The 20,763-nt window shown below is 38.0% G+C and overlaps 1 long non-coding RNA gene across 1 annotated transcript; it reads right to left on the bottom strand.

Annotated features, from left to right (window-relative positions):
- Nucleotides 1-492: 492 nt before the first annotated feature.
- LOC311297244 lies at nt 493-1,752 on the bottom strand. The gene is made up of 2 exons (XR_014628783.1): nt 1,482-1,752; nt 493-922 (listed from the first exon to the last, which is right to left on the bottom strand). It is a non-coding gene; the product is annotated as an uncharacterized lncRNA (long non-coding RNA).
- Between the last annotated feature and the right edge of the window lie 19,011 nt (nt 1,753-20,763).

Genomic DNA, 20,763 nt, shown 5'->3' with positions numbered 1-20,763 from the left:
TTTTACTCTTGATACCTTAAGTAGGCCTACATTAGAGTATGCAAGATAATTTTGCTTAACTAGGGTTAGAAATATATGACTAGTAGTTTTTCGCCAAAGCGGTATTAGTGGTTATTAAAAGTACTTCAGTGTAATAAAGTATCTCAATATTTATTCCATGAGTCAGCCCTGCAAACCTGTTGGTAGACAACTTAGTGGATAGTGAAAATATGCAGTCAAACACTCTGGAGCCCATCCCAGATGATGTCCCACCAGCAGGAGGCGTTACCAGGGACTCTATTGTGGAGCCCATCCCGGTCCAGCAGCACACCAGTGTCTCCAACTCAGCTGAATAAGTCTACATCATTTTTCTTATTTTATGTACTGTACAATTTAAATGTTTATGTTGATTTTGAGATGTTTAACGTTTGTTGTAAATAGTTGGGGGAAAAACATTATAGAAGAATTTGTTTCATGTAGAAATTATGACTGTCATTACAAAAATAAACAATGTCCAGAGCAATGAATTCTCTTTTATTTACACATTTAAAGTTGCATAATTTTTTTCCTTTTAAAAAAATATAAGTGAAAAAAGTTAAAGAATATAATATATATACATATTTTTCAATCATTCTTTCAAGAAGAGAAAACAGCCTGTCCATTCTCTCTTGTGCTCTCCTCGCCTCTGCAGTCCCATGTCTTCTCTCAAGTCCAAAAACTCGTCCTCTCTGTCTCGCCTTCTTCGTGGTGCTGGTGCTGCTACCCCTGGCTCCTCTTCTTGGTCACACACTGCTGAACTCAGCCCTGGTGTGTCCTCAGGGATTGAGGCAATGAGGGTGCAATGCCTCTGTCCCAACATCTCATCCATGAGGACAAACCAGGGCCAAGTTTCAGCCGAGGGTTTCCCACTCACACCATCACCTGTCCCAGGACACGTGCAATCCTAAGGCAGAGCAAATTAACCATGGCTTGTTAACAACAACAGCACAATACATTTCAGCAAAGATGTGATCTCAACTTTCTTACTTTGTATTTTTAAAATCATTCATATTCAGAAATCATATTCATGAATACTCAAATTTGGTTAAAACCTTTGTAGACATGGCTTGCATGACAGCACTACAAAAACACATACAAGTGAAACCCCATTGCCTCATCTATGGTACTGCTTTTCCTATTGTTGTGGGCTTTATAGGGTGAGTGATATTTCTTATTTACACAAGTTTGACAGACTAGTGCAAATATTACAATAAAATGTCATTTAATTTATTTAGTTTTTTTTTTTTTTTTAAATTGCAGTTTAATAAATTGAGCTGTCTGCTCCTTGCTCCCTGAAACAATTATTAAACTATTAGCACAAGTTTTGCCTCAGACCACCTGACAAATGAAGCCACGCAATGGTGATGGAGTTAAGGTGAAGTTTATAAGAAAGAAAAACTTGTGGCTTTTAACTCAGGTTTCACTAGCTAAGTTATTTGAGTAAATGAAAACATAATACTTACATTTAAATGTGAATTTGCCGTCCACCAGCGAACTCTCGGCCGTTTTTTTTTATTATTTTTTTTATAAAAATGTTGTCGTCACCGCCGCGCGATGAATTATGGGGTAGGATAGTCCGCAAAGTGTCCATTTATGTATCCTTCCTTTCACGGGGAAACGAAGGGTGCATTTGGCGTCACTTTAGCCTTCGTCGCGCCGCGATGACGCAACCGGCCTTCGAATACGGACTTCGGAGGATGCAGAATTTAATTGGGACAGCCTTCATAGCGCCGCGGTGACGCAATCGGCCTTCAAATGCGACCTCCGAAGTGTGCAGCCTTTGAATTGGGACATCCTTCGTCGCTCCGCTGTGACGTTTCGACGTGCCGCTGTGACGCAATCGGCCTTCAAATACGGACTTCGGAGGATGCAGACTTCACATTGGGACACAGCTCACGTCTCAAAGAGAAAGTGGTCTGACGTTAGCCAGGCTAGGAGACATTAACAGCACAAAGCAAAGCAGCAGTTGCCCCAAGGCAGGCTGCAACCGCTTCCTTGCGATGGTAGCTATACCTAAAACACACAATAATAGTTCTATTAAGCTACCACCCAAATAAGGCAACCACATAGCCCAAATGGAAAACAACTTACCTGAGCAACAGCACGCTGACACACGAATCTCGCAGGCAATGCGCAGTACGCGAGTCAAAAGTAACACGTTATTCCGTTCAATCCGATGGAAAACGGGGTAGCCGCAACAAAGCAAGGAATTCTATGGAAAATCGGAATCCCACATAAACCCCAAGCAAACCAGCAACAGCCCAACATTTGCAAATGACCTCTACATACCTGCGACACCACCAAAAACTGGGCGAACCAAAACAACACGAGCCTCCAGCGTCACGCACTACCAGGGGTTACGTTCGAGCTATAACATGCTCCAATCGTAAACCGGCTAGAAAGAATAAAGCCAATATAACCAAATGGGGAGGAGGGACTGAATCCAACCACAGTCCATCCTGCCACACAAACTGTCATTTGATTTGAAGCATAATCATCACACCAACTAAACTGTTGCTTGACTAATTTTAAAGTATTAACCACTCTTGCTACTTTATTTTTCTCATTCACCAATGTTTCTACATCAATCAAATGTCAGAAACTTTATGCAATCCACTCAATGAACGAAATGCACATATATACGCAATGTATTATATACAATCTCTACCGATAGTAACAATTATATACTATTTTAGGGGTTTTCCTGGTTCAAAATGAGTTGAAGGTGGTAAAATCCTGCTTGGAAAATAGGTATCTGAACTTGGGCTGTCACCAGAGGTGTCAAAAGTATTCACATTCATTACTCAAGTAGAAGTATAGATACTAGGGTTTAAAAAGACTTCTGTAGAAGTTGAAGTATCAACTCAAGCTTTTTACTCAAGTAAAAGTGTAAAAGTACTGGTTTCAAAACTACTTAAAGTATAAAAGTAAAAGTAATGTAATGTAAGGAAAACAATGCCATTAAGGACAAAAGCTTAGGCTGTGCCACAGGGCCTATATAGTGCACTATCCCAGCTCCTCAAAAAAACAAATTTTTCTAAAGGCCATATTTGACTATAATTATTTAAAATGTTGATGTTGAAAATTTTGGGATGATGCACTAGGCTACCTGTTTCAGCCGTATATGCCCATAGAAAATTAATTTTCGAAATAAATAAGCTAAATAAGCTGATGAATCAGGAAATTAATAGGATAATGTATTAAAGTTTTTAGTCTATATTGACCTTAACAATAGGCCTTATTCGCAAACACCAGAAGTAGCTAACTGCGGCCATATTGTTGACATGACATCAGTCCTGCCCCTAGCCGCATGCAGATTTGAGTTGAGGGGAGCAGTAGCCTAATGGCTTCATCTCATCAGTATCAAGAGAAGATAAGCTTGATTGGTGTGGACCCATATCAAATAGACCCAACAGCCTTAAGTAAAGATCCGTCCTTATTGCCAGCCGTAACTTATCCGGATATTTATCAGAGCTGCCAACTCTCAGGCATTCACCGTGAGACACACGCAATTGACACTTTTCCCACGCTCTCACGCCACACATCCTCACGCACAGAAAAATCGCGAAGCAAAGAGGACACTGAAACCGACAGACTAGACAGAGCAGGTTACTTATGATATTTTAAAAAATCTCAGCTCTCAGGTTCTGTCACTTTTATTACGAAATTCAAACAATAAATACCGTTTTGGCGCTTGTAAATGTGACGCGACAGATTCCTAGCGGCACGTGAACCGATCATCTCTAGCTAGTAAATAAACACGAATGAACAATGTTGAAAGATACAGTACAACTTACCGAAATGTATATTCCTCATACATAATATCGATCAAACAAAGGGGTCAATAAAACAGCTGGAGAACAATTATGTCACATAACATTTACCTCAGGAAAGCCATTTAATGACCATAATAGGCTATAGCAGTTAGTTGGCTAGAAAAAAAGAGGTAGAGAGTATTTTGCTAAATATGTGTACGTTGTATGGTTTCAAATGACACACACAAACCATCATATGAATAGACATTTATAAGAACCAGTTGAACACTGATGAGCTCAATGTAAAACACTATGATGAATGGAAAACACTTCTTTTCCATTCATCATAATGACTTAGGCCTTTTTTTGGTTCAGTGTTACACTTAATACAGACAGTACATACATACGTAAGTGTGTTGTAAAATATTTGAGAATATTGTTTTTATACTCAGAACACACAAATACACGGTAACAAATATATTTTATTTTTCCCACAAAAACAATGTACACAGTGTACATCCCAACCAACACAAAGTTGTACATACAGTGGTCTACATACAAAACAATAGAAGAATTGACTGTATACAGTTACAGTAAAAAAAAAAAAAATTCCAATGTTGGCATCCATTGCTCCATTGAAGAGCTCACCTGTTGCTCTTTTATGCTAAAGCTCTGATTGCTAATTGTAAAAATGTGTGACGGGTGTTTGCCCATGTGATGAGTCAGTGTGCATATTTGAATGGCAGTGTGTTCCTTGTGAAAACAAGAGATTTTCTGCATGAAAATTGTGCCAAAAGCAGAGAATTGTGTGTAGTGTTTTGAAAAAGGTGTGTTTTAGAACTGCAATTTGAGTGTAAAGCAGGAATTGTGCTTGTAGTTTAGCAGAATTGGTTCAGGGGGTTGGTGAATGAGTTACATGTTGTGGGCATTGTGTCTCAAGTACCAGTATTTGTGTGTAAACAATTGAGAACAACTGTAATAGTGACAAACTTATATTTTCCAACATTTTTTTTATTTTGGTTTGTCTTAAGGGATAAGGTGATCTTTTGGGCAAATTATATCTGCATTTTGTGTTTCACCTGCTGATATAATGTGTTGGAAAATATGTGATATTTGAGTTCAACAAATCTTTCAATTTTCTCAAGACTAGACCAGATGGATGCATATAATTGTTCAAATTGACAATGTTTTTCAGGGCAGAAAACAACTGGACCCCACTGGTTGAACTTTGTTTTTTCTATCCGTACAATGTTCTCACCTTTTTACCCTTAATATTTTTATTATTTTTTATTATTATTATATGTTTGTCAGCTGGCAAGAGTGGGGGGGGAAGACGTTAAGGACTACACGCACAAAGTGCTGGACAGGTATTTACTTAACAGACACAGGTCTTTAGACATTTGACCAGAACAGTTGATCATGTTAGTTCAGCTCTGCTTTGGTTTTCTTGTGTCCCCAATTTGTTTTCATTTGGTGGTTGAAAGAGTTTAGTTGATGGTTTAAGTAAGGAGCAGGGGCCTGTTTCAGAAAGGAGGTTAAGTGAAAACTCTGAGTATGTTAACCCTGAAATGAGGGAAACTCTGAGTTTTCTGTTTCAGAATGGGAGGTATGTTAAACCTGAGAAAGCAGAGTAAGTCAAGCCCGTTTCTGAAAGAGAGGTAACTTATACTCAGAGTCAGTTACCATGGTGACTTACTCTGTGAACCTAACCTGGTCGGGAGCAGGTTTTCTTCAGTAAACCCAGAGTTTCCTTCGGTCTCCTCCCATTTTTTTAAAGAGGAAGCAGTGTTTAAACACCTCATTCATTCTTTCAGTACCTTTTTATTAATAAAATTAATCTTTTATTAATAAATCAAATATTGCTATTTTTACTGCTGTTTTTTTTATATATATATATATATATATATATATATATATACGATGAAGTCTATATAACTCCTTAACTGGCAACTGAAAATACAGTAGTAGATTAGAGTTACATAATGTAGTTCTAAACAAATTCTACAGAATTAAACTGTGGCATTTACTGGAAATCACTGAACTGTGTTCATCTGTGCAACAGAAGATGATGGACCGTCCTCCTGCTGTTCTTCCACACTCTGGGGGCGGGGGGAGAGATAAGAATACCTGTTTATACTTAGATTTAAACTTTGATTCTATAGGCTACTCCACATAAAAATGTGAAATAATCAGAATGTGTAGATTGTTTGATGTGTAGACACATAATATTAACACTACCTCTGTAGGCCTCTCTGTGGCAGCAGAAACTCTTTATCCCCATCGAAGATGAGCATTTGGTTGAGTACACTTTATAACACTATTTGTCATAATTTCTGGTGTATTGAGTAGGCTACTTACAACTGCCTGTGGTTCTGTTGGGACAGGAGGCTCCAAAAGACAGATATTACCATCAGAATCCGTTGGGACCAACAAAAAACCCAACCCAAAGTAAAATAAATGGAAATATCAAAAATAGCCAATATAAAAACTAACACATATGTAAACCTCTTACATTTTATGAAGGCCCTTGGATCTTTGGGACTGGCTCTGAAGTCCCTCCAGGAATTCCCTCAGCCAAAAATGCTGCTACACTGCTAGACACTGGATGCTTTAGTTATTTAATATGTCAAATGTTTGTAAAAAAAAAAAAAAAAATTGTGTGAAATGAATTATGTTTTTATATTTAATTTTCAGCTGCTGCCATGTTCTTTTAATACCTGCAGGATTGCCCCTACATGAAAATTAAAATTAGGTTGAATAACATACTGTTCTTCCAGTTTAACCTCTGATATTATAACAGTTGGGTAAGTTACTTGTATTACTAACTACAAATGACATCTTCAGCAGTGTAATTAGATTAATGTAATAATGACTATCTTTAGAAAGCGTTGGTCTACTTATTACTAATTACTAAATCCCATATCAACCTCAACCACTTGAACAATACAAGGAGAGACAAGAAACTGCACTTTTAATGCTTTCAAATAAACAATATACAATTGCATGAATTATTCTTGAATTGACCAAAGTGTGTAGAGGGAGAAGGTTACATTAAAAATATACCTTTTAAAAATGTATGTTAAATATACAGAATTGTTGTATAGTGTAATGCAATTACATCAGATTTTACTTTAAATTACAGAAGAATTAAGAGTAATCCCTTTAATTAAATTACAGTATTAATGTTCTAATACTGTAAAATTACAGTAATAATGTTCGTACTGGTGAGAAATATGAAGACCTCTTTTTGTCTGGCGCTGTTGCCATGCTGACTCATAATATCTGCACTCCATTGATAATGCCTTTTTATAGCTGTGGCGCACGTGCTTAACTCAGAGTCAGTCAACTCAGAGTTGATTGAACTAACTCATTTCAGCTGTTCTGAAACCGAAAACTCAGAGTTTCCCATCTCAGGGTAAGTCAACTCAGAGTTCAAGTTTCAACTCAGAGTTGGTTGAACCTCCTTATTGAAACGGGCCCCAGGACTGTACGCTAGGGCTTGGCGATATGGATAAAAAAAATCATATCTTGGTGTTTTTTGGCTAAATGGTGATAAAAGATATACTGTATATCGTATTTTTTATGAAAATGGCTAAATATGTAGTTGTAAGTCAAAGCCACATGTGAGATGTCATACGCACTTTTATTTAAATGGACTGTCATTCAAATAAAATGCAGACGTTTACCTCCCTGTGTTTCATTCCCTATGTTGAATAAAAAAGCCCTATCTCTTGTTTCTAACAACAATAACAGAAGGATTAAGAGAGGGAGAAGGAGAGACAGACAGAGCCAGACAGGGCCTCATGGACAAGAGATAGCATGCGATGGACTGAAGTTTATGATACAAAAACGGTATTTCATCGGAAAGCCGATTGTTACTGTACAGTTAGTCTATATCCACAACGTTCCACTTCCGGGATTGCTCAGTTGCCGCCGGAAATTCCACCAGATTTCACTCTTTTCGGCCAGATGTCTGTTACATTTCTTTAAAATGAATTTAAGCTCCGGTCGATTTATGTTAACTGCTCCTCAGATCTCTGCAGGGTAAATCCAGACAGCTAGCTAGACTATCTGAGTTTTCTGTTGCAGGACTAAAACAGAGAATGTCTAATAAGGCGAGAAGTTTCACTCTCAGTACACTTCCGGCTTCCGAGATGGTTGCAGTTCCACTTTGATTCCATATGAGGGCGCTCACAGGAGTGCAGAATGAATGGAGGTCTATGGCAGTATACCCCTCAAAATCCACTTTTCTCAGGATATAATTTTTTGTCTAGTAATTTGAATATTGTATTCGAAAGGAGATGCAAAGAAATTACACATTGCTGGGTGTTCGATTTTTTAGAGTCACTTATTTGCTTTAAAAAGTCTTTTAAAGTGTCAATGACGTCATACACATCGTACGACCAGAGATACTGCTTTACAGCAATCCTTCAGTCACTTTGGTGCTTTCGCGCTCTGCACTTAATTTTCTCTCGAGGCATCGACAACACAGCTGACACAGGTAAATACACATGCTAGACGAGTTTTTGGTTTGTTTGTTTCTGGTCCCGCTTCGGATGCCACGATGCCATCAAGCGGTATCTCTGGTCGTAATCAGTCCTTCACTGACCAATCAGCGTTCATTAGCAGAATGCTAGCGTGTTATGGGCAACAACAACTCAACCTGTAAGAAATCGAAAGGACATAAGTACTCGTTCATTCAACTTTCGACCTATAACCCATGTTGAACTTGCAAAACCTACTATCGAATCTGAGATTTCTCAACGGCAATCGGGTGAAAGAGACAAATTTAGCCGTCTAGCCCCATAGACTCCCATTCATTCTGCACTCATGGGCGATCGCCCCCAGTGGAACTCTGGTGGAACTACAACCAAAATTCGGTACAATAGGACTTAATAGGGAGTGGGCAGGCTCTCCATAGACGGGCTCTGACTAAAACCACTCTTGAGCGCCGCCCAAGACTATTGTGATTGGTTTAGAGAAGTGCCAATAAACCAGTGCACGTTTTTCTCCAATCCCAGAATGCTGCGCCGTGCATGCTAGAAATAGAACCGACACCTATTTTTCACGCGATGACATGTTGATGTTTGAAAGTCTCTAGGTTTTGACCTAAATGCAGATATAAATGTAATGTAAAAAAAATATTTATTTTCATATATTGCACTTGTCAATACAGGACAAAATATTCTGTAGCCTATTTTGCCGTCAATACTTCCGATGTTGTCTTTGCTGTAATCAAATCTGTTTAACATGAAGTGTAGCCTACTACTGCTTGAGTGCAGTAAATCAATTGGAAACATACGTGTGTACTGTACACAGTGTACAGACAAGGCTAGCAGCAGCAGCGCCGCGTCAGACTGGTGTGCAAAGACATAGAAAACGCCACGCAACAGAAATGCCAGGCTCATGCGACGCTGGCTAATTTATGCAGCGGCAGCCCTATGGTCATCTCAGCCAAGCAAGAGGTCTGATGTATGTAGAGATCTGTATGGTTATATTTCAGTCTGGCGATTTGATGAAGGTAATAATAGTATGGCTATGCATAATGCCAATGCTCTATCAAAATCTCTGTTTGTTGTTTTTTTGTTGTTGTTTTTTTTCATTGATTTTGAATTCCTGCAGAAAAAAGTTGAGACGAAAACTTATTGGAGAAATGCAACCTGCGGTCACCATGCATGGTCAATCATGTTACCGGCGTGCGTGCGTGTGTGTGTGTGGAATAATTGCGTGTGTGTATGTATATATATATGCATATATGCGTGTGTGTATGTGTGTGGAATGCTTAATATCAGGCTTGATGTAATTTTACTTGATTTGTGATTTAATAACTATTTCATTTAATTGATTCGAGTACTCGATTTTCAGTTATGTATAGCCTACTATGTATCTCTGCTGCAAGCTAAACCACAACAGTGGCGTTTGTATTTATTTATTTTACATGTGGATTTTTTTGCTTTGATTTTAGCTGCTGTCATGACCCATCTGCAACAGAGGCCCAAATAAAGATCATTTGGCAGCCGATCATCTGAAACATGCCCCTGGGAGAGTCGGGGGTGGTGGCTATAAATGAATCTTGTGGACCTTATAGCAGCCACATTTTGTTAATTGTTATGTTATACTGTTTTAACAACATTTTCTAGATTATTTAAAGGGAAATTGTGTTAATTTATACTTTACTGTTCTGGCTTTTAAGTTTTATCTTGTTGTGTTAATTTATACTTTACTGTTCTGGCTGTTAAGTTTTGGTCCAGCAGAACAAAATAGTAATACAAATATATTTTGAGATTTAAATAGTTGATTTATTGGAGTGGTCAGTTTGGTTTACAGGAAAATGGTTAAGCAGTTTATTGCAATTATATTGATAAGATATAAAAATGCAAGACTAGTATATATATATATATATATATATATAGTACACAGTTATTCAAATGAATTCAATATAATCAATATTCTTTAAAATCTTATTTAGGTCTATGGTCTGTGTGTCTGCAGTTTCATGACATGACAACCATTAACAATGAGTAACTTGGTTTTTCTCACAGAACTAACTCACTGCCACTGTTTTGAAGTAAACATTTTTTAAAGTTGGATCCTTGCAAATATGCACAGTTGGGATTTCACTGTCAGTATGGGTCTTTAACTAGCCTGGGAAAACTCAGACAAACTTCCGGCAGATTTGCTCTGCAAGTAGTCTGGCAAAGAGCCCATTCAAGCCGATCTCTAATCCGTCCAAATCGAGGCACCAATCAGAAACGTTGAGGCGGGCTTTACATGATGACGATTGCTCTGATTGGTGTTAGGTCTATCCAATTGCGCACAGAGGCATTTGAGCGACGTCCGTTGGTGAAGCGCACCAACTTTTAAATGCATTATTATATTCAAATTGCAAACACATGAGGACAGTCTCCATGAAAGACCGACTGGCAGATGAACGTGCTACTACATTTCTCTCCGAAACGGTAGGAAATTAAATTAGATTTAATAGAGGATTTTAACTGTGACAAGATGATTGACAGGGCAGTTTACGTGACAGGATGCACGCGACAGATCCGTCCGATAAAGATGACGAAGTAGTATGTCCCAAAGCTTGCCTACTTTTTTGCTACACATTCAAAAGTAAATACCTTTTCTTCACAAAAAGAGTACATACTTTTATGGCGTAGTGTAACTTAGGTGAATTGGGACGCAGCATATGGCTTTACACGATGACGATCACTCTGATTGGTTTTAGGTCTATCCAATTGCGCCCAGAGGCATTTGAGCGACGTCCGTTGGTGACGCCCCTTTGGAAATGAGTTATTAATGTAGCTTTGCCAGACCATAACTCAGTTACTACTGAGAATGGTCTGGTTTTAACCAGGCTAGTCTTTAACAGTCTTCTTTGACATTTCTACTACAGAAAACGTGTCTAATACAACTTTTATTCTGGCTGCCTTTAGATGTCTAACAATTACGTCTTTAGCATGTCTTTAATTGACGTCTAAACAATGTCCTGAAAAGACGTATAAAAAACTGGTGTGTTACTGGTGGTTGGAGAACTAATCGGATATGAAAACATTTCTATGGCGTCGAGGATGAATAAGGCGGTAGTGGTGTTTGCAAATGAGGAAGAACTGGCAAATCATTTGATAAGTGATGGAATTGTGGTAGGTGGAGATTTTCTTATTATTTCACCACTGGTAACGCCAACGACCCGTATAACCGTGTCTAATGTTCCCCCTTTCATTCATAATGATGAAATTGAAAGAGCGTTAGCGAGATATGGAAGTTTGCAAGTGGGATTAGAACTATTCCACTGAGATGCAGAAACGTAGCTTTGAAGCACTTTATGTCTTTCAGGAGGCAAGTGTTTATGTTTTTGAATCAGCCAGAGCTGGATGTATCATTTAGAGTTGGCCACGAGGGAAATATATATGTGGTTTACGCTAATACTGGTAGCATGAAATGCTTTGAGTGTGGGGATATTGGGCATAAGAGAATGGCGTGCCCACATAAGGCCCATGATAGGCAGGAAGAGGTAGCTGAACATAGTGTTGCTGCTGAGAATGTTCAGAAAAAAATTAAGATGTCCAGATTAATACTGATGAAACAAATTATGCGAAACTCAGATTACAGCGGAAAGGAACAATATTAATGCTGATTTGATTGACAGTAGGCCTAATGATCAGAAAGATGATGTTGATGAAAACGAGATTTCTAGTGGACAAAATGATGCATCTAAAATGGGGGAAAGTAGTGTGATGACTGATGATGTCAACAAAGGAAAAATAAATGTTGAAATGGTTCAAACTAACGATTCTGAAGTATTTAACAGTGTTGAAATGTGTACTGATTCTGAAATGGGAGATGATGATAATTTCTCTGAAATTTCAGATATTGGTTCACAAATCATGGAGGACACATATACACTGCAATAAATAAATAACTTTCTAGATACAACTTTTGGAAAGACTGTGGAAGTCAAAGATTTCTTCCCAGACATAGGGAAATTTATAGTGTCGATGACTTTGTTACAAAGAAACGTTAGTCATGAGGTTCTTAGCAAGCAGAAAAGATTTTGGTTAAGGAAGATTTTAACGAAGTTAAGAAAGAGTAAGGCAAACGCTTCACAAAATAATTAAAACACACAGGGTGTCTGCTATTCTTTGTCTTTTCACTCTATTTCTGTCCTCTTTATATTTTTCCCTTTTTATGGAGTTTTTGAGAGCGGGCTCCTTAAATATAAATGGGGGTAGGGATGGAAATAAGTTGGCAATGGTGTCAGAATGATTTAGAATTAAGAAGGTGGATATTGTTTTTTTTACAAGAGACACATTCTAATACAGAAAATGAGTCAGAATGGGATAGATGGTGGGAAGGAAAATGTGTGCTAAGCCATGGGACAAATTTGAGTTCTGGTGTAGCCATATTATTCTCAAAAAATCTAAATCTAAATATTTTAGTTGTAGAAGAATTTGTAAAGGTATTATTAATGCATATAGAATTTAAGGGAACTGTGTTTGTGCTTATAAATGTTTATGCACCAAATATTGGGCCTGAGTGGAGGTTTTTATGAAACTAAAAAATGCTGTTAAAAAAATTGGAGATCAGGTGTGTGTTATCATTGGAGGTGACTGGAATTGTACTGTTGATTTTATAATTGATAGGAATGGGGAGGAACCTCATAATGTGGTATTATCAAAAATTATAAAAGAGCTTAATTTGATTGATATTAGGAGGAAAAGAAATATAGGAATTAGACAATATACATGGGTTAAAGCATCTGAGAATAGGGTTAGTGGGGCAAGACTAGACAGATTTTATATTGATAAAACATGGAATATATAAGGTGATGAATGCTGATATTTTACCTGTTTTTCAGATCACCACTTGGTTTTATTTGATTTAAACATGAAGGCAATTACAAAGCCAAATTATTTTTGCCATTTTAATGTTAAATTATTACAAGATGTTTTATTTTGTGATAGTTTTACATTATTCTGGAATAAATGGAAATTGCAGAAAGATTATTTTGAAAACGTGTCAGTGGTGGGATGTTGGCAAAGTAAATATAAGAATATTTTGTCAAAATTATAGTTCACATAATACATCAAGGGTGAAGTTTGCAGAAAAAGCTTGGAGAAAGAAATTCAAAGAATGGAAAGTACTATTTTTAATAATAATGGAACTGGGCAGAGTGAGCTGTTGAATAAGAAAAAGAAAGAACTTGGCTTGAGAATCTGTTCTATTAAAGACATGGACGCTCTACATCATTCTTTTTCAACCTTGAAAAGAAAAGCTCCCGACAAAAACAAATATATCATCTTCAACGGCCTGATGGGACTATAACGTCAGACCCGGTGGAAATAAAGAAGCTGGCAGTTAAATTTTACAAAAAAACTGTATGATGCTGAGAACTGTGAAGTTGAGAGTGCTTCTGATTTGCTGAGTGATTTACCTCAGGTGAAAGATGAGGGGAGAAAATCACTAGACAGTCAAATAACTTTTCAGGAGATTACAGTGAAACAGTTATCAAGAGGACGTTCTCCAGGAATTGATAGACTGCCAGTTGAGTTTTACCAAGCTTTTTGGAATATATTAGGACAAGATCTGTATGAAGTATTGAAGTACTTCGTCAAAGCTTTAAAAGTGGAACACTTCCTATAAGCTGCTGAAGAGCTGTACTATCTTTGCTTCCAAAAAAAGGAAATATAGGTCTTCTAAAGAATTGGAGACCAGTTTCTCTATTGTGCTTGGATTATAAAATACTGTCAAAGTGTTTAGCAAATAGGTTAAAGTGTTATTTAGAGTTATTGGTTCAAAATGACCCAATTGGTTCATAGAGAAGCGCACTGCTGATCTGCAGTGGAGGCTTATTCACGGGGCGATAGCTACGGACAGACACGTGGCGCACTTGAATCCAGCAGTGGGTGAACAGTGTAGGTTTTGTGGAATGGTAGAAAATTTGGAACATTTGTTTTTAAGATGTAATAGGTTGAAAGGTCTTTTTAATCTTCTTGATAGATGGTTTCAAGCATTTGATGAGAAATTCTTAGAAGAAGTGTTTATTGGGGGTGTGATGTACAGATTCTTAATCAGAAGGAACGTGTGTTTGTTAAACTTCTTGATTGGAACTGCAAAATTAGCAATTTGGAAGACAAGAAAGAATGAAGGACTGAATCTTCTTAGTACTGATGCTAAATTAATGTTCAAGAACCTTGTAGCTGGAAGGTTAAATATAGAGTTTGTATATTATAATCTTATAAAAAATTAGGGGTGTTTTGATGATATTTGGTGTCTTAAAAATCTTTTGTGTGTAATTGATGAGGGCCAGTTGGTTCTGAATTTTTAATTTATTTTATTTTAAATTATTCTCTCTCTCTCTCTCTCTCTCTCTCTCTCTCACACGTTCATTCATAAACTTTGAACATAGTGGTGATTATCATCTGGGATATATCACTTGAGTAAAAATAATTTATTACATTTGGTAATCCATTTTCAGAAATTGCAAACTAGTTCTATAGAAACTGTCTATAAAATCAATATCTATAGAAATCTATAGGTTTACCAAATGATTAATTGAGTAACCATTAAGTTCAGTTGGATTAAATTATACACACATGTATTAAACTGAACTAGAAGAGATGCTGTGGCGAGCAGGACGAGACTGAGGGCCATGGGAGAACGGTGCGAGGCCAGTGGCGTGATTACTGATGAGATGCACCGGTCTCGATCTCTCACGGAGGAGCGGAAGCATAAAAGGAGGAGCGACGACAGTGGAGATCGAGAGAGGCCAGGCCTGGATTTTATTTGATGTTTGTGTTTTATTTGATGTGACAGCAGTCGTCCGTGAGGGGCTGCTGTCTTTTACTTTTGTTTTGTATTTGTTTTATTTTTGATAAATTAAAGTTTGTTTGAATGTTCGCCGGTTCCCGCCTCCTTTTTCCCACAATAACGAACTTCGTTACACTGGTGCCAAAACCCGCGGAACGCGCTGTCAAAGAGCCCTTGCTCCCTTTAGGGAAGTCATTTTGAACAGGGTCCACGGCGCCATCAAGCATGGTGAGCATAGTCCGTCGCCATGGACGCATGGAGTTTTGTTTTTCACATCAACAGCTTTATTAGGGTTACATTACATATCTTAACTTCTATAATGCATACTGTCTGAACATTGTATAACAGTTAATCATCAACAATTAATAATTACAATACTTGCAGTAAATTAAATCAATTGATTAAAAATGTCTTTAGAAATCGTCATTTAAAACTTAAAGGGGTGGTTGATTGCGATTTCACTTTTTTCATTTTAAATAGTGTGTAATGTTGCTGTTGGTGCATGAACAGTATCTGCAAAGTTGCTGCGCTGAAAGTTCAACGTAAGCAGATATCGTCTTTTAAAAATCAGGAAGTTTAATGCCTACAAAAACGACTCGAATGGGACTACAACGAGATACTTCCCAGGTTTTATACGTAACTAACCCATGAATTTACATCAACACCCCCTCCGGAATATGCACAAAAAGGGGGCATGGCCATATTTCTGCGGCTTTGTCGAAGAGAAAGAGTTATAGTGGAGAGCTGTAGCCATGCCGTTTCAAAGTGTGTTATTTTCACCCAGCTGTCAGGTCTTCTGTGTTCGGGTTTCCTACGGACGCTGTAGTTCATCAACAATGGCTAAAATTTATGTTTGATTATGTTCCTGAAAATTACAATCGTAATTTAGCTTTCTGTGCTGCGCATTTTACGGAAGACAGCTTCTAGAATCTCCACGAATTCAATATGCCGGATTCAATAAGAAACTGTTACTAAAACATGAAGCAGTTCCAACTTTAAAACCAGAGGCAGCAGTTGTTGGGCCACAACCTGTAAGTAAGACTTAATCATTTTAAATGTATTTGCATATAATTTCAGACGTAATGTTTTAGTTTTATCAAGGACGTAAACAAATGCCAGCGCTGGCTTAGTAGCCACTTAGTTATGCTATTTCGTGTGTCTATGACAAACGCGTACAAACATTTTGGACCTGAATTTGTAATTATGTACTAATTTTGTAAATGTATTTTCCATGTATACTTTATGACGTAATTTTTCGATTTGATCAAGACCGTAAACCAATGCCAACGCTGTTTGTTTATAGTAGCCAGTTAGTTCGATGCTATTTTGTGTGTATAAGACAAACGTACGGAGCCACCCTAGTCCCACTTTGGCAAAAAAAAAATATTATAACTATCTTGTGGCCTCAAGATAGTAACTCGTGGCCTCAAGATAGTACCTCAAGATAGTATCTCGTGGCCTCAAGATACTAACTCGTGGCCTCAAGATAGTAACTCGTGGCCTCAAGATAGTATATCTCGTGGCCTCAAGATAGTAACTCGTGGCCTCAAGATACTAACTCGTGGCCTCAAGATACTAACTCGTGGCCTCAAGATAGTAACTCGTGGCCTCAAGATACTAACTCGTGGCCACGAGAAAGTAAGTTTTTTCAAGGCGAACGTTCCTTTTAATGTTTCCATGGCGACGCGTCACGCGATACACTGCAGCCACAATAATACTGTATGACAGATGTGTCGCTTTTATTTCGCTTTTCCTTTTTTATTCAAAATATTCACAAACTTGCTTACCATGTCATCAACTAGCCCCTGAGAGTACACATTCAGAATGTTCAGTGCTGCCAGATTCAAACTGTGCTTTCGCGCATTGGCTGGCGCTGAGCCAGAGTCGGACGCGTTCAGCGCTGTCATATATCACAACTAAGCAGTTTTTTTCAACTTCATAATGTTTATTTTTGGTTTCAGATATTTAAATACACATAAGCACGAGTAAAACAATACATTTGGAGTTTGTAAAACACACTGATGTCTGTGAAGCAGCAATAACAATCTATTCAAATATAATTTGCCGACATGTGTTATTCATATTAGACAAACATAGTGCAAGACAAGGAACTATAAAGTTTACTCTATTCTTCTCAGTTCACCGGCCACTTTCTTGCATTTATTTCGGGAGAAACAGATGAATTTACGTGCTGTAAATCCGACTGACAGGACAACATTGCAGCGCCCATCTCATGTTATAGATCAAGATTATTTAAGGTTTTTAAACGAGCCAGAGTCGGACGCGTTCAGCGCTGTCATCACAACTAAGCAGTTTTTCAACTTCATAATGTTTATTTTTGGTTTCAGATATTTAAATACACATAAGCACGAGTAAAACAATACATTTGGAGTTTGTAAAACACACTGATGTCTGTGGAAGCAGCAATAATCTATTCAAATATAATTTGCCGACATGTGTTATTCATATTAGACAAACATAGTGCAAGACAACTATAACTATAAAGTTTACTCTATTCTTCTCAGTTCACCGGCCACTTTCTTGCATTTATTTCGGGAGAAACTGATGAATTCACGTGCTGTAAATCCGACGGACAACATTGCAGCGCCCATCATGTTATAGATCAAGATTATTTATAAAGGTTTTTAAACGACTAAACACACTCACTTACACGTATGTGAGAATCGGAATATCAGATAGGCTAGTTGATGACATGGTAAGCAAGTTTGTGAATATTTTGAATAAAAAAGGAAAAGCGAAATAAAAGCGACACATCTGTCATACAGTATTATTGTGGCTGCGGTCAATCGCGTGACGCGTCGCCATGGAAACATTAACATGGAAACGTTCGCCTTGAAAAAAATCACTTTCTCGTGGCCATGAGTTAGTATCTTGAGGCCACGAGTTACTATCTTGAGGCCACGAGATATACTATCTTGAGGCCACAAGTTACTATTTTGAGGCCACGAGTTAGTATCTTGAGGCCACGAGATACTATCTTGAGGCCACAAGATACTATCGTGAGGCCACGAGATACTATCTTGAGGCCACGAGTTACTATCTTGAGGCCACAAGATAGTTATAATATTTTTTTTTTTGCCAAAGTGGGACTAGGGGGGCTCCGTACAAACGTGTATAAAGTTCAAAAAATTATATGTAATCGCAACAGTAAACCGTATCTCAAAAGCTAACAAGCAGCAGTAGCATTTTCAAGTAACAGCGTATCGAAATTCTTATATAATAATAGTAGAATAGAATAGAATAGAATAATAATAATAATAAAAAAAATTACCATTCAGAAACGTTTTGTAAGAGCCGTGTTTGCGGAGGTTCTGCTTGACTCTCTTCTTTGCCGCTTTCTGGGTCTGATTCTGGCTCAAACTGATATGCAGTACTGACACCATTATTTACATTTGACCGGAGCACATGCAACTTTTACCCGTAAAGGTAATGGGCGTGAAGTTTCCGGACAACGTGCACTACGCAGTTTAGCCAATTACAACACACCAGCCCAACTAACCAATCTGAGCCCATTGCCTGTTTCTGAGGGAGTGGTTTCATAAAATCAGGAATACAATCGGTCGTTCAAATGACAAGGAGAAAGCGGCTTACAATAAAGGTGAAATTTATGAAAAATAAGGCCAAAAAAAACAAAAAAACACCAAGACATGTTATATTGCACCCCATAAACACAATCATGCAAAGAAAAAAAGCAGTAAACCAGCCCTTTAAGTGAAATTGACCAGATAAGAACAATTGATCAGAACAATTAAAAGCACACTGTAATGAACAACAACAGACATGTTTGTCATCTACTTTAACTTATCTTTAACTTAACTTATCTTTCCCTTTGTAATAGTTGTGTGCGAGTCCCTCAGTTGTCCTCGGTGTGAATAGATGGTTCCCTTTCGAGAACGGTGTCTCGTATTGCGTAGCCATACGCTATGGGAAAACTCCTTTTCTCAAGAATATTGATGCTTTTATTTTAAAACGCAGGGCAGCTGCACAGCAAGCAAAGGTCAGAGCTGACTAGTGCGCTCATTGGCTGTGCTGCGGGAACTGCACGAACCTATGGAGAACCAATCATGGTGCTTCGCGTTGATTAGTTTTGGACAGATTATTAAAGTTTTTACTGTAAAAAAGACTACTGCCACATCAAATAAGCTTTTGTTCACCAATTTCTGCTCATATGTTAAATATTTAGTATGGGATGTTTTGTCAAAAATAAAGTAGGTATATTGAATTATCAACTAAGATGTAATTATAGTGTTTGTTCCAATATTCAAACTAGTGAATCCTTAACTTTGAAATATGTATGATAAAATGTATTTTTCACTGAAGACCACACTTTTGCTAGCCCTAGCATCGGTCAAGCGAGTGGGTGATTTACAAGCGCTCTCTTTTGAGCACTTCCTGTCTTGAAAGTGACAGTGGGACAGTGGCCCAACGACTCCAAAATTGTCCTCAGGCCCAGGCATGGCTATGTTCCCAAAGTGCTCTTGACTCTTTTCAGAGCTCAGGTCATTTCTCTATCAGCTCTTCCCCCTTCAGAAGAAGATATAGATGTGTCTCTACTCTGCCCAGTTAGGGCCATTAGAGTCTATTTAGAGCGTTCTGCCCCTGTTCAGGCAGTCAGAACAGCTCTTTATATGCTTCGTGGCCGCACCAAAGGGCTTCCGGTCACCAAGCAGAGACTATCACGATGGACAGTAGACGCTATCGCTTTAACCTACGCTTCTATGGGCCTTCCTTGCCCCATTGGCATCAGAGCTCATTCCACGAGAGGCATGGACTTATCTTGGGCCTGGTCCAGTGGTATACCAATTGAAGACATCTGTGCCGTCCACATTTGTAAGATTTTATAACTTAGAGGTTCCTGCTCTGCAGGCTCAAGTTATTTTTGTATAAAGGCCTTGGCCTCGGAGGAGCCCAAGCCTTTTATTACCCCTCTGTGGGGCTCAAAATGGTCCGGCCCCCTTTGGATTTGACTTTAGCTCTACTATTAACCTCGGGCTTCGAGCGCAAGGTGATAGTCAAGGGCGAAGTGTTAAGTTGTGTAACAACAATGACTTTGTGTTGGGGAATTAATTAGCTCAAATTAGCGGTGATATTCATCAATGTGAATATGCATCTGTTGCTTCCATAAATTAATTTATTCAAAAATAGGGGATAGGTCAAAACCTCGGCTTGTATCAGCGATTACCCAATTACTTGTAATAATCACTGATAGAGACGGGTAGAATTTACTCAATTAGGGGGAATTTGAGGTAGAAGTTGAAGAATGTTCATTTATCATGCAGACGGGCCGTCCGGCGGACCGAATGTATAAGTTATGAACAGAAATCGGGCGTCTTTAACACTGATAGATAACACTTTCTTGTGGCCACAAAGAAGATAATTATCTTCGTGTTTTAGACAATTTTTAGATTTCTTTTAATAGTAAAACCAATCGTAGAGCTTATAAGGTAAAATCTGCTCTCCTCAGGGACTCAGAACTTGACACAAACAGGCAAACTTAATTCAAATGATTTAACAAAGTTTATTTAAACAAGCTAGCGATTACACAATTACTTTAAATCACGCAGAAATAAAAATGCATAAACAAAACAGGCAATATAACGATCGTAATACAGAAATACAACAAAATAAAAAGGTTTGAGAGAGGGGAAGGGAGAGA

Source organism: Rutilus rutilus, assembly GCF_951802725.1.
Source record: "Rutilus rutilus genome assembly, chromosome: 9".
NCBI lineage: Eukaryota > Metazoa > Chordata > Actinopteri > Cypriniformes > Leuciscidae > Rutilus > Rutilus rutilus.
Note: the sequence above shows the minus strand (reverse complement) of the source record. Positions and strands in the feature narration are given on the sequence as shown.